Raw genomic sequence first — 13,375 nt, forward strand, 5'->3', positions numbered from 1 at the left:
CCTGAGGTCAGGAGTTTGAGACCAACGTGGCCAACCCTATCTCTACTAAAAATACAAAAAATGACAAAACCCTGTCTCTACTAAAAATACAAAAATTAGCCAGGTGTGGTGGCACGCACCTGAAGTCCCAGCTGCTTGGGAGGCTGAGGCAGGAAGATCACTTGAACCCGGGAGGCAGAGGTTGCAGTGAGCTGAAATGGTGCCACTGCACTCCAGCCTGGGTGACAGAGCAAGACTCCATCTCAAAACAAAAAAACAAAAACAAAAACAACTCCCCCAAATCTCAATAACATAAAACAAGAAAGGTTTACTTCTTACTCATTGTGCATCGGTACTGGAATCACTCAGGAATCCAGGGTGATGGAGCAACTGCCATCTCAAACATCTTCAGTTTCTTCCAAGGAGGAGGAAAGAGCTCTCTGTAAGATTTCGGGTCTACATTAAATGCTTTGCCCTTAAGTAACACATGTCATGTCACTTGCTCACAAACCATTGGCCAGAAACAGCTACATGGCACCACCAATCTACCAAAAGAAATGGAACTCTAGCCAGGCGCGGTGGCTCACGCCTGTAATCCCAGCACTTTGGGCGGATCACGAGGTCAGGAGATCGAGACCATCCTGGCTAACACGGTGAAACCCCGTCTCTACTAAAGATACAAAAAAATTAGCCGAGCGTGGCAGCAGGCGCCTGTAGTCCCAGCTGTTGGGGAGGCTGAGGCAGCAGAATGACATGAACCTGGGAGGTGGAGCTTGCTGTGAGCCGAGATCGCACCACTGCACTCCAGCCTGGGCGACAGAGCGAGACTGTGTCTCAAAAAAAAAAAAAAAGAAAAAAAAAGAAAAGAAAAAAAAGAAATGGAACTCTACTATTTCCAGGAATCTCTTGGCAAATGGCAGTAATGATTTCCATGGCTAATGTCTATTACAAGGAATTTTTCCTCTGGTATTATCCTTTATATCACAGAGTTAAAACCATTTCCAAAATCCTCACATCAGCTCTGCCCTGAAGTTCTATTGGCCAGGATCGGGGCCCATGCCCAGGTCTAAACCAATCCCTGAAAATAAATGAAGTTTACATCGTTGGCTTAAACCACTTAGAATTTGTTCCCTAGGACTGGGTAAGGTCAGCTTTTTCTTAGCAGAAAAGCCGCTGAAGACCCAAACAAAATCAGGGTTTTGTATGCAGGAGAGCTGTAGAAAAGAATGCTGACCTGGTGTAGCCAACCATGTCTTCCACAGCTGTGACCGATAGGACAATATTAGTTGTACCAGAATTGTGCTAGGCACTGTGTGAGCCACATGACCCCAGGCACGTTGCTGAGACTTTCCTTTTTTTTTGTTTTTTTGAGACAGAGTCTCACTCTCTAGCCCCCAGGCTGGAGTGTGATGATGCAATCTTGGTTCACTACAGCCTTTGCCTCCCAGATTCAAGCAATTCTCTTGCCTCAGCCTCTCAAGTAGGTGGGATTACAGGCATGAGCCACCACGCCCAGCTAATTTTTGTATTTTTAGTAGAGACGGGGTTTCACCATGTTGGACAGGCTGGTCTTGAACTCCTGACCGCAAGTGATCTGCCCATCTCGGCCTCCCAAAGTGCTGGGAATACAGATGTGAGCCACAGCACCCGGCCAGAACTACTGGAGACTGGTTAATTTATAAGGAAAAGAGGATTAATTGACTCACAGTTCTGCATGGCTGGGGAGGCCTCGGGAAACTTCCAGTCATGGTGCAAGGCGAAAGGGAAGCAGGCACGTTCACAAGGTGGCAGCAGAGAGACAGCGATGGGGGAACTGCCAGCTACTTTTAAAGCATCAGAGCTCATGAGAACTCCCTCACTGCATGGGAGAAACCACCCCCATAATCCAATTACCTTCCACTGCGTCCCTCCCTCCACCCGTGGGGATTACAATTCGAGATGAGATTTGGGCGGGGACACAAAACCAAACCATATCACTTATCCACCTTGCACCAGGCACCAAGGATCCAGGCTAAGTCCTTGACCTCTCGGAGCTTACATCCATCCTAGGGGATGTGTTAGTCAGGATAGGTTAAGTTATGCTGTGTAACAAAGGATTCTAAAATCTTAGTGGCTTAATAAAATTTTTTTTCATGTGAAGTATCCAAAGTTGGCTGGGGAGAGCTCTACTCCACAAAGTCCCTTCAGATACTGTGGCTAACAGAGGTGGTACCATCTGCAACATCATTAGTTGCTATGGCAGGATAAGGGAGTATAGCAAATCGTGAACTGGCAATTGAATGCTTTGGCCAGTGATATGGTTTGACTGTGTCCCCACCCAAATCTCATCTCATATTGTAGCTCTCATAATCCCCATGTGTCATGGGAGGGACCCAATGGGAGGTAATTGAATCATGAGAGCAGGTTTTTTCCATGCTATTCTCATGATAGTGAATAACTCTCACAAGATCTGATGTTTTTTTTTTTTTTCTTTTCTTTTCTTTTTCTTTCTTTCTTTTTTTTTTTTTTTGAGGTGGAGTCTCACTCTGTCACCCAGACTGAAGTGCAGTGGCATGATCTCAGCTGATGGCAACCTCTGTCTCCCGGGTTCAAGCAGTTCTCATGCCTCAGCCTCCTGAGTAGCTGGAATGAGAGATGTGCGCCACCATACCTGGCTAATTTTTGTATTTTTATTAGAGAGGAGGTTTCACCATGTTGGCCAGGCTGTTCTTAAGCTCCTGACCTCAAATGATCCACCCGCCTCAGCCTCCCAAAATGCTGGGATTACAGGCATGAGCCACTGTGCCTGGTGAGATCTGATAGTTTTATAAAGGGCAGTTCCCCTACACACGGTTGCTTGCCTGCCACCATGTAAGACATGCCTTTGCTCCTCCTTTGCCTTCTGCCATGATTGTGAGGCCTCCCCAGCCATGTGAAGCTCTGAGTCCATTAAACATCTTTTTCTTTAGAAATTACCCAGTGTCAGATACTTCTTCATAGTAGTATGGAAATAGACTAATACACAGATGGTAAACAAATAAATGACTAATAAAACATCAGGTCATGGTAAACGCTTTGAAGAAAAAAAGAAGGCATGAAGAGAGATTGGGGATGGAGACTATTAGGGGATGAATTGTGACCCCACAAGTTCATATGTTGAAACACTGACCGCCAATACCTCAGAATGTGACTGTACTGGGAAACAGGACTTTTAAAGAGGTAATTAAGTTAAAATAAGGTTGTTAGAGTGGGTTCTAATCCAATATGACTAGTGCCCTTAAAAGATGAGGAAATTAGAATGCAGGCAGAGGGATGACCAAGTGAGGACATAGTGAAAAGGGAACCATCTGCACACCAAGAAGAAAGGCCTCAGAATGAAACCAACCCTGCCAACACCTTGATTTTGGACTTCTAGCTTATAGAATTGTGAAGAAATAAATTTCCATTGTTTAAACCACCCAGTCTCTGGTGTTTGTTATGGCAGCCCTAGCCAACTAATATAGAGACTATTTTATTTTTATTTATTCATTTATTTTTGAGACAGGGTCTCATTCTGTCACCCAGGCTGGAGTGCAGTGGTGTAATCATAGCTCACTGCAGCCCGAAACTCCTGGGTTCAAGTGATTCTCCTGTCTCAGCCTCCTAAGTAGCTAGGACTACAGGGACGTGCCACCATGCCTAGCTAATTTTTAAAATTTTTGGTAGAGATGGTAGACTGGATAAAGAAAATGTATACACCATGTAGAGGCTTGTCTTAAACTTATGACCTCAGACTATCCTCCTGTCTCGGCCTCCCAAAGTACTGGGATTACAGGCGTGGGACACCATGCCCAGCCTGTGGAGAGACAGGTAGGTGAGAAGAGAAGGCTTCTCTGAAGAAGTGACATTTGAGCAGACCTATATAAGATGGTCATGAAGATTCACACAGTGGCTCATGCCTGTGATCCCAGCACTTTGGGAGGCTGAGGCAGGTGGATCACCTGAGGTCAGGAGTTCGAGACCAGCCTGGCCAACATGGTGAAACCCCATCTCAACTACAAATACAAAAATTAGCCAGGTGTGGTAGTACACACCTATAATCCTAGCTACTCAGGAGGCTGAGGCAGGAGAATTGCTTCAATCTGGGAGGTGGAGGTTGTAGTGAGCTGAGATTGTGCCACTGCACTCTAGCCTGGGTGACAGAGTGAGACTCTGTCTCAAAACACAAACAAACAAAAAAACATTCCAGAGAAAGCGAGGTCTGAACTAAGCACACTCCACATGCAAAGGCCTTGAGGTGGGAACAGGTTTGCTATGTGAATACCCGTCAGCTAAAGACAATCAGGCATGCACCTATGAACAAAGTTAGGTTTTTTGACTTGCTGCAGTGAGGGCAGATGTACACCACGGGGAACGGTGCGGTGTCTCAGGAAGAAGGTGTCAGAGAAGACTAACAGAATTTGGGCTGTGTTGTATGATTTTGGGAAGGATTCAAAGAAGTGGGGATTTGCTTTGGGTTGGGTGCTATCAAAAAGTGTAACCAATTCTTTTTTAAAAAACTTTTTATTTTAAGTTCAGGGGTATGTGTGCAGGTTTCTTATAGAGGTAAATTTACATCATGGGGGTTTGTTGTACAGATTATTTCATCACCCAGGTATTAAGCCTAGTACCCATGAGCTATTTTTCCTGATCCTCTCCCTCCTCCCACACTCCACCCTCTGATAGGCCCCAGTGTGTGTTGTTCCCCTTTATGTGTTCAGGTGTTCTTACCATTTAGATTCCACTTATAAAGGAGAACATGTGGTATTTGGTTTTCTGTTTCTGCATTAGTTTGCTAATGATAATGGCCTTCAGTTCCATTCATGTTCCTGCAAAGGACATGATCTCATTCTTTTTTATGGCTGCATAGTATTCCATAGTGTATATGTACCACATTTTTTTTATCCAGTCTACCATTGTTGGGCATTTAGGTTGATCTTACGTCTTTGCTATTGTGAATAGTGCTGTAATGAATATACGTGTGCATGTGTCTTTATGACAACAATTTATATTTCTTTCGGTGTATACCCAGTAATGGGATTGTTAGGTTGAATGGTAGTTCTGTTTTTAGGTCTGTGAGGAATTGCCACACTGTCTTACATGCTAATTCACACTCCCACCAACTGTGTACAAGCATTCCTTTTTCTCTGCAACCTCACCAGCATGTTGTTTTTTGACTTTTTAATAACAGCCATTCTGACTGGTGTGAGATGGTATCTCTTGGTGGTTTTGATTTGCGTTTCACTAATAATTAGTGATGTTGAGCTTTTTAATATGATTCTTGGCCAGATGTATATTTTCTTTTGAAAAGTGTTTGTTCATGTCCTTTGCCCACAACAAGTGTAACCAACTATATCTTTTCTAGAAGGTGAGAAGAATGGAGCAAAGCTAAAACTGCAATTGGTAAAGAAACAGCAGTCACTCAGATCAGCTGAGAGAAGGGGATGTTTGATATTTTATGGTTTGGACAGTGTTCCTGTTTCGTCTCTGTTCAGGCTTAATTACAGAGCAGTCTTGTTTCTGTCTAGATGCATCACAGTTACAGAGAGGCCTTTGTTGTTGTTGTTCTGTGAAAATTGTTCACTTTCAATAGGAGAACACCATGATCTAGCAGTGCATTCTAGACAAGCTGCTAGCAACACCAAGACCCAGTTGTTACTGTTAGGCCAGCTCCCAGCTATTAGAGGCTGCTTTTTCTTTTTTACATAGATGAGGAACTTCAGTGAAGTCTCTTCCAGCAATGAAAGACTGATCAAATGGCTTTCACTCTGTGAACCTCCGTTTCCTTATTTTCAAATGATTTTAATTGTACTGGCCACATAGGGCTCTTGTGTGGATTTGATGAGATGTTATTTATAAAGTATCAGCCAGTATTAGTACCTAGGGATGAGCAATATGGACTCATCCTCCAAATATCAGAGTTCTGTGTTGGGATTCTGGATTACTACTTCTGATCACAGCTGTGCAGACACATGGGGTGGGCCACGATTGGCTTAATCCCCACCAGCTGAACTGGCTTCCAGAAGGTATCAAGGGATAGCCACTGGATTTTCTCCCCTTTTGTTCCCTTTGGAAGGTGGACATTTAGGGATCAGGACATTCAAAAGCAACTGTGTATACAAGGGAATTTAAAAGGCACTGCACAAGCTCAGGGAAAGATGCAAATTCAGAAAAGACCTAAGATGATCATAAGCTTTCATTTTAGGTTGATCCTAGCACAGAGACCTCGTATAACAATAAACAAACAAACAAACAAACAAAAAACAAACAGGAAATCCTGGGGAACGGGGAAAATCTGATTTCCAGAGTTAGCACATTGTAAGATTCAAATGTCCATTTTCAACAAAAAAGTCACAAGACATACATACAAAGAAACAAGAGAGTATGGCCCATTCAAAGAAAAAATAAACAAACTATACGTGAGGAAGCCCAGGAAGTAGACTTACTAGACAAAGACATAAATAACTGTCTTAAAGATGCTCAAACAGCTAAAGGAGACATAGACAAAGACAGAAAAATGATGTATGAACAAAAGAAGAACATCAGTAAAAAGATAGAAAATGCAAAAAGGAACCAAAAGGAAAATTCTGGAGCTAAAAATACAATTACTGAAATAAAAAATTCATTGAAGGGGCTCAAAAACAGATTTGAGCAGGCAGAAGAAAAATCAGCAAACTTGATGATAGGACAATTTATTGAGTCTGAGGGACAGGAAGAAAAACAATTAAAGAAAACTGAACAGAGTCTAAAGGATCTGTGGGACACCACAGAGTAGAGCAACATACACATTACAGAAGGTCCAGAAGAAGAGAGAGAAAAAGAGGAAGAAAGAATTGTAATTTAAGAAATAAGGCTGAAAACTTTCCAAATTTGAAGACAGACATGAATCAACAAATCCAAAAACTCAACAAACTCCAAGTATGAAAAACCCAGTGATTCAAGCTGAGACACATTATAATCAAACTGTAAAAAGCCCAAGCCAAAGAAACAATCTTGAAAGCAGCAAGAGAGAAGCAACTTGTCCCATTCAAGAAATTCTCAATAAGATTATTGGCAGATTTATCATTGGAAACCCAGAGGCAGTGGGTTAATACGCTTGACATGCCAAAAGAAAAAAAAAAAAACATACAACTATCAACCAAGAATTCTATAGCTACCAAATCTATCCTCCAACAATGAGGAAGAAGTTCAAACATTCCTGGATAAACAAAAGCTGAGGGAGTTCATTACCACTAGTCCTTCCCTACTAGAAATGCTAAGGGAAGTCCTTCAGGTTGAAATGAAAGAATACAGACAGTAATTTGAACATATGAAGAAAAAAATAAAAATCTCTGCTAAAGATAAATACATGAGCAATTATAAAAGCTACTGTTATCATAATTTGAGTTTGTAATTTCATTTTTTATTATCTACATGATATAAAATGCATGAAAACAATTATTAATCTTTGTTATTGGGAAAACAATGTATATAGGTGTGATTTGTGACATTGACAACAGAAAAGGAATGACAGAGGCCAGGTACAGTGGCTCATGCCTGTAATCCCAGCACTTTGGGAGGCAGAGGCAGGTGGATCACTTGATGTCAGGAATTGAAGAGCAGCCTGGCCAACATGGTAAAACCTCATCTCTACTAAAAATACAAAAATAAAAGTAGCCAGGCATGGTGGCAGACACCCGTAATCCCAGCTACTGGGGAGGCTGAGGCAGCAGAATCTCTTGAACCCGGGAGGCAGAGGCTACAGTGAGCCAAGATTGCACCATTGCACTCCAGCCTGGGCGACAGAGTGAGGCTCCATCTCAAAAAAATTTAAAAAAAGAAAGAAAAAGGAAAAGGAGCAACAGAGCTATATAAGAGCAGAGTTTTTATATGTATTACTGAAATTAAGCTGGTATAAATGCAAATTGGAGTATTATAATTTTAGGTTGTTATATATAATATAATCTCCTCTATGACCACGAAGTAAAAAGCTACAAAATATACACAATTGGAAATGAAAAGAGAATCAAAACATTTCACTACAAAAAAATTAAACATAAAGGTAAACAGTAATGAAGAAAATGAGGGACAAAAAGCCCAAAGGCATATAGAAAACAAGTAGCAAAGTGGCAGTAATTTGGCTGATAGTCATTTCTTTAAATCAAGACGGAGATTGCCAGAATGTATTTTTAAAAACATCACCCAACAATATGCTGTCTATAAAGGATTCGTGTTAGATCCAAAGACATAAATATGTTCAAAGCAAAAGAGATGGAAAAGGATATTCCATGCAAATAGTAACCAAAAGATAGCTGGAATGTCTATGCAAATATCAGACAAAATTGACTTTACATCAAAACAATTTACAAGAGACAAGACAGACATTACAAATTAATAAGATATAACAGTTATAAACATTTCTGCACCTAATAACAGACCTCAAAATATAAAGCAAAAATTGATAGACTTAAAGGAGAAATACACAGTTCTACCAAGATAGCTGGAGAGTTCAAAATCCCACTTTCGATAATGGATAGAACACACAGACAGAAAATAAGTAAAAATATAGTGGACTTGAATAACACAAAAACCAAATAGACCTAACAGACACATATGGAACACTCACCCGATTAAAAAAAAATCCAAGTGCACATGAGACATTCTCTATGATAGATGACATGTTAAGCCATAAGTTAAATCTCAGTAGATTTTAAAATAAATATAAAACGAACTATCTTCTTTGACCACAACAAGATACAGTTAGAAATCAATAGAAGGAAAAATGAAAATTCACAAATATGTGAAAATTAAACAACACTATCTTAAACAATCAATAGGTCAAAGAAGAAATCACAAAGGAAATTAGAAAATACTTAGTGACAAGTGAGAAAGAAAACAAAATATGCCAAAACTTATGAGATGCCCCAAAAACTGTGCTCAGAGGGAAAGTAACAGCTATTAATGTACATGTTAAAAAGAAGAACTATCTCAAATTAATAACCTGACTTACACCTTACGGAACTAGAAAAAGTAGAGCAAACAAAACCCAAAGCCAGCAGAAGAAAGGAAATAATAGAGACTAGAGCAGAAACTAATAGAGAAAGAGAACAGACAAAAAATCTATAAAACCAAAAGTTGGTTTTTTGAAAAGATTAACAAAATTGGCAAACCTTTGGCGAGACTGATGAAGCACAAAAAGAGAAGACGCAAATAACTAAAATTAGAAATGAAAGTGGCAATACCACTAATTTTAAACCACCTAGCAAAGAAAAATCTTAAACCAGATGGCTTCACGAGTTAGCTCAACCAAACATTTAAAGAAGAATTCACACAAATCATTTTCAAACTTCCAAAAAATTGAAGAGAAGGAAACACTTTCTAATTCATTCTATGCAGCCAGTATTACCATAATACCAAAGTCAAATAAAAAAATCACAAGAAAATTAGACTAAAACCCCTATGAATATAGATACAAATATCCTCAAAAAAAATTAGCAAATCAAATCCATTAGCATATTAAAAGGATTACTCACCATATCCAAGTATGATTTATGCAGGAATGCAAGGGTGGTTCAACACAAGAAAATCAATCAATGTAATACATCACATTATTAGAATGAAGGTAAAAAACACACATATGATCATCTGAATTAATACAGAAAAGGTACTTGACAAAATTCAACACACCTTCATGATTAAAAAAAAAAAAAAAAAAAAAACAGAAAACTAATCCTACAGGGAAAATTCCTCAATGTGATAAATGATATTTATGAAAAACTCACAGCTAACATCATACTCAATGGTGAAAGATTGAAAGCTTTCCCCCTAAGATCAGGAATAAGACAAAGATGCTCACTTTCACCATGGCTATTGAACACTATACTGGAAGTTCCACCCAGAGCTATCAGACAGAAAAAGGAAATAAAAGGCATCCAAATTGGAAAGAAAGCAGTAAAACTATCTCTATTCAGAGATGACATGATCCATATATAGAAAATCCAAAAGAATTCACAAGACAGTTACTACAGTTAAACCAATTGCAGGGTACAAGATCAACACACAAAAATAATTCGTGGTTCTACGCACCAGCACTGAACAATCTGAAGAGGAAATTGAGAAAACAATTCCATTTACAACAGCATCTAAAACAATTAAATACTTAGGAATAAATCTAACCAAGAAGGGGAAAGACTTGTACACTGAAAATTACAAAAGATTGCTAAAATAAATTAACAAATATCAAAATAAATTAACAAATATCTAAAGAAATGGCAAGATGTGTTCATGGATAGAAAGACTTAACGTTAAGATGTCAATACTACTCAAAACAATCTACAGATTCAACACAACGCTGACCAAAATTCCAACATCTTTTTCCAAAGAAATGGAAGCAGATCCTCAAATTAATATGGAGTTTTAAGGGGTCTCCAATAACCAAAACAATACTGAAAAAAAAATAAAGTTGGAGGACTCACACTTCCCAACTGTGAACTTACTACAAAGCTACAGTAATTAAAACATATGGTACTTGCATAAGGATAGGCATATAGATCAATGAAATAGAATGCAGAACCCAGAAACAAACCCTCACACATATGATTAATTGATTTTTGACAAGGAAGCCAAGACCACTTAATGGGAAAAGGACAGTGTTTTCAACAAATGGTAGAGGGAAAACTGAATATCCACATGCAAAAAAATGAAGTTGGACCCTTCTACCACATACCAAAATTAAAATGGCTCAGGCCGGGTGCAGTGGCTCACGTCTGTAATCCCAGCACTTCGAGAGGCCAAGGTGGGTGGATCACTTGAGGTCAGGAGTTCGAGACCAGCCTGGCTAACATGGTGAAATCCCATCTCTACTAAAAATACAAAAATTAAATTAGCCCTGTGTGGTGGCACGCACCTGCAATCCCAGATACTTGGGAGGCTGAGGCACAAGAATTGGTTGAACCCGGGAGGCGGAGGTTGTAGTAAGCAGAGATCACACCACTGCACTCAAGCCTGGGTGACAAAGTGAGACTCCATCTCAAAAAATAAAACAAAATAAAATAAAATGGTTCAAAGACTCAATTTAAGAGTTAAAACTATAAAACTCTTAGATGAAAATATTGTTGAAATCTTCATCACATTGAACTTGGCAACAATTGCATAAATAGGAGACCAAAAGTACAAGGAAGAAAAAGTAGTAGGTAAATTGAACTTCATTAAATTAAGAACTTTTGTGCACCAAAGGACACTATCAAGAAAGTGAAAAAACCTGGAGAATGGAAGAAAATATTTGCAAATCATATATCTAACAAGGGATTAATATCCAAAGTATATATAGAACTCCTACAACTTGACAACAAAAAAACAACCCAGTTCAAAAATGGACAAAGTACTTGAATAGACACTTCTCCAAAGAAGATATACTAATGGACAATAAATTCGTGAAAATATGCTCAACATCATTAGTCATTGGGGAAATGCAGATTACAACCACAATGAAATGCCACTTCACACACTAACCAGGATGGCTATAATCAAGAAAATGGATAATAAGTTTTGGTAGGGATGTGGAGAAATTGGAATCTTCCATGCATTGCTGGTGGGAATGTAAAATAGTGCAGCCACTGGGCAAAACAGTTTGGCAGTTCCTCAAAACGTTAAAAATAGAACTACCAAGTCACCCAGCAATTCCATTCCTAGGCATATATTCAAAAGAAATGAAAGCAGATATTTGTACACCAGTGTTCACAGCTGCACCATTTACAATAGTCAAAAGGTAGGAACAACCTATGTCCATCCACAAATGAATGGATAAATAAAACGTAGCATATACATACAATGGTACACTAGTTCGCTGTAAAAAGAAATTTTGATCTTACTTCATGCTACATGACTTTGACATACTACAACATGGATGGACCTTGAAAACATTATTCTTTATGCAATAGACACAGGACAAATGTTAGACGATTCCACTTACATGAGGCATCTAGAATGGGCAATTTAATAAGCAAAGTAGAATAGAAATTACTAGGGGCAAGGGTAGCGGGTAATGCGGAGTTATTGTTTAATGGGCACAGAGTTTATGTTGGGGGTGTTGAAACAGTTTCGGGGATAAAGAGTGGTGACTGGTACAGGACATTGTGAATGTACTTAATGCCATTGGATTTTACACTTAAAATGGTTAAAACGATAAATATTATAGTTTGCATATTTTATCATAAAAACATTTTTAAAAATGATGAAGGAACGTGAACGGGTTGAAATTTTATAAAAAGTGGCCAGGGAAGGTGTCACTGCCAAAGTGTCCTACCGGAGGAGGAAGTTCATGTGGACATCTGCGGGAAGGGTGTTCTGGCAGAGGGAGTAGCACGGGCGATGGCTCTGAGGACTGTGAGAAGCATATTTGGAAACAGCGAGGAGGCCAGGGTGTCTGAAGCTGAGTAAGCCAGAGAGTGGGAGGAGGTGAGATAAGAGAGGGAAGGTCAGTTTCTGCTGAGAGTGAGGAGGAGCCACAGGCGGGTTGTGAGCAGGTGGACATCAACTGGCTTGAGTGTTAACAGGGCCAGTAAAACAAAGCACGCATGGGTACCGAAACCAGCCAGTGACCAGTTGGCAACTTGGGGGAGTCTAACGCGAGGAAGCGCCCAGGGTTCCCCCAGGATGCGCTTCCCCTCGCCGCCACCTGGAGACAGCAGAGTCGCGCCCAGCGCTGCGCAGGCTGATCGCCGCGCCGCGCCCCGGACCTCGGTTGCAGGTGGCTAGTCCCGGGAATTCCTACGCGGAAACCGGTCCCAGGCCCAGCGCCTTCGTTCGGCCCCTTTAAGAGCCAGAATTTCCGGAGGGCTGACCTGGGGCTAGGGATGCCCAGGGGCCGAACCACAAGTTGGGAACGGGTGGGGGAGGTGGCGAAAACTTCCGAAGTGGAATTCCAACTTTTCCTGGGCCTGATTCCCCTCGGGCATCCCTGAGGGGGCAAAGCTTCCCTTCCGGGGACTTCAGAGGGTTTCTCAGGTCATCTAACTGGGAGACACAGGGGGCCTGAAGTGCCCCCCTCCACCCGGTCCGGACGAACCCCAGTGGAAGTGGAGAAGTCAGGCGCCACCGACAAGCCTCTCCCCGCCAGGACTTTGCTTAGACTCGCTCCTCCCGGCAGGGCGCACCTAGGCTGGTCCATCGCCCGCCGGGGAGAGGGGTGTGGGTAGGGAGGGAACAGGTGCGCTGCGGGTCCTGCCCTATCTCAACAGGTGAATCGCTCCAAGTGGGTCTCGGTTTCGTGGATCTCGGTGCGCTTAGTTTGGCCGGAGCAGATGGGGGCCGGACGGGACCTGTGGTCCGCAGGCGCCCTCCCAGCGGGCCAGTCACTTGGTTCGGGCCCTGGGGGCCGGAGCGCACCTGGGTCAGCCCACTTCCGGGGAGGGAGGCAGAG

The 13,375-nt window shown here is 41.2% G+C and overlaps 1 protein-coding gene across 1 annotated transcript in view; it reads right to left on the reverse strand.

Annotated features, from left to right (window-relative positions):
• The window catches only part of LOC105495537 (protein FAM187B-like), a 36,554-nt gene that overhangs the window by 4,731 nt on the left and 18,448 nt on the right, over window positions 1-13,375 (reverse strand). The window lies entirely within an intron of this gene.

Source organism: Macaca nemestrina, chromosome 20 (genome assembly GCF_043159975.1).
Source record: "Macaca nemestrina isolate mMacNem1 chromosome 20, mMacNem.hap1, whole genome shotgun sequence".
Classification (NCBI taxonomy): Eukaryota; Metazoa; Chordata; class Mammalia; order Primates; family Cercopithecidae; genus Macaca; species Macaca nemestrina.